General features: G+C 42.1%; 1 non-coding gene across 1 annotated transcript; it reads right to left on the bottom strand.

Moving 5' to 3' along the window:
* Window positions 1–1,159: 1,159 nt before the first annotated feature.
* LOC112767951 (small nucleolar RNA R71) lies at window positions 1,160–1,267 on the bottom strand. The gene has a single exon (XR_003185396.1). It is a non-coding gene; the product is annotated as a small nucleolar RNA R71 (small nucleolar RNA).
* Window positions 1,268–1,917: the final 650 nt, after the last annotated feature.

Below are 1,917 nucleotides of genomic sequence, written 5' to 3'. Positions count from 1 at the left end.
TTTGGTGCTGCCAGGATTGTGTGTGGTGCGCGCTGGTGCTGCCAGGGTCATGATTTGGTGCGCCAGATTCGCTTCTTGGTGCGCCAGAGTTGTGCACCAGCCAAATGCTGCCCTGCCCTCGCGGAGGGCAGGGCAGTATTTCCAAAATGAAGGCCCGTGTTCGAATCTGGGCAGAGACACACGCTTGATCATTTTCCTTGGTTTATTTTTGCTTATTTTTGGCCCTTAAAGATGCCTTTCGTTCCTGCCTCAATTGGACGCCAAATATGGATTTCTATATATCGTTGGAAAGCTCTGAATGTCAGCTTTCCAACGCAACTAGAAGCACATCAATTGGACGTCTGTAGCTCAAGTTATAGCCCTTTGAAGTAGGCATGGTCATGCTATGTGCGGCCAGATTTTAACTTAGCGAAAATTCTTGCTTCCAACCACACTTTGCATCACGATTCTGCCCTGCCCTTGGCAAGGGCAGGGCAGTGTGCGTGCTGGATGCTTCCTTCCTTGATTTGGTCATGGGCCACGCTTTTAAAAGCGTGGCCTAAGGCTCCAAAGTGTACCCCAACTTCAAAGTGTACCCCAAAGCTCTTTTTTTCTCCTTTTTTTGTGCTTCTTTGCTTCTTTTTCTTCTTATTTCCTACAAGATTTATAAAATTAAAATATCAAGAAAATATATCATTTAAGCACAAAAGCATTCAATATTTAAGCACAAATCATCAATTTCTTGTATGAAAAAGCATAGAAAATGGGTATATGATGACTTGTCATCAACAACAACAATGCCAACAATGCAAGGAAGGTGCTTAGTGACTTTACTGCACCTACTCCCGATTTCTATGGGAGAAGCATCTCTATCCCTGCCATTGGAGCAAACAACTTTGAGCTTAAGCCTCAATTAGTTTCTCTAATGCAACAGAATTGCAAGTTCCATGGACTTCCATTGGAAGATCCTCATCAGTTTTTAGCTGAGTTCTTGCAAATCTGTGACACTGTCAAGACTAATGGGGTTGACCCTGAGGTCTACAGACTTATGCTATTCCCTTTTGCTGTAAGAGACAGAGCTAGGACATGGTTGGACTCACAACCTAAAGAAAGCCTGAACTCTTGGGAAAAGCTAGTCAATGCCTTCTTGGCAAAGTTCTTTCCACCTCAAAAATTGAGTAAGCTTAGAGTGGAAGTCCAAACCTTCAGACAGAAGGAAGGAGAATCCCTCTATGAAGCTTGGGAAAGATACAAACAATTAATCAGAAAGTGTCCCTTTGATATGCTTTCTGAATGGAGCATCATAGGTATTTTCTATGATGGTCTCTCTGAACTGTCCAAGATGTCTTTGGATAGCTCTGCTGGAGGATCTCTTCATCTGAAGAAGACGCCTACAGAAGCTCAAGAACTAATTGAAATGGTTGCAAATAACCAATTCATGTACACTTCTGAAAGGAATCTTGTGAACAATGGGACTAATCAGAAGAAAGGAGTTCTTGAGATTGACACTCTGAATGCCATATTGGCTCAGAACAAAATATTGACTCAACAAGTCAATATGATTTCTCAAAGTCTGTCTGGAATGCAAAATGTGCCATGCAGTACTAAGGAAGCTTCATCTGAAGAAGAAGCTTTTGATCCTGAGAACCCTTCAATGGAAGAGGTGAATTACATGGGAGAACCCTATGGAAACACCTATAATCCTTCATGGAGAAATCATCCAAATCTCTCATGGAAGGATCAACAGAGACCTCAACAAGGTTTCAACAATAGTAATGGTGGGAGAAACAGGTTTAGCAATAGCAAGCCTTTTCCATCATCTTCTCAGCAACAGACAGAGAGTTCTAAGCAGAACAACTCTGACTTAGCAACCATGGTCTCTGATCTAATCAAAACCACTCAAAGTTTCATGACTGAAACAAGGTCCTCCATTAGAAA

The sequence above is a fragment of the Arachis hypogaea genome, chromosome 2 (assembly GCF_003086295.3).
Source record: "Arachis hypogaea cultivar Tifrunner chromosome 2, arahy.Tifrunner.gnm2.J5K5, whole genome shotgun sequence".
Taxonomy (NCBI): domain Eukaryota; kingdom Viridiplantae; phylum Streptophyta; class Magnoliopsida; order Fabales; family Fabaceae; genus Arachis; species Arachis hypogaea.
Note: the sequence above shows the minus strand (reverse complement) of the source record. Positions and strands in the feature narration are given on the sequence as shown.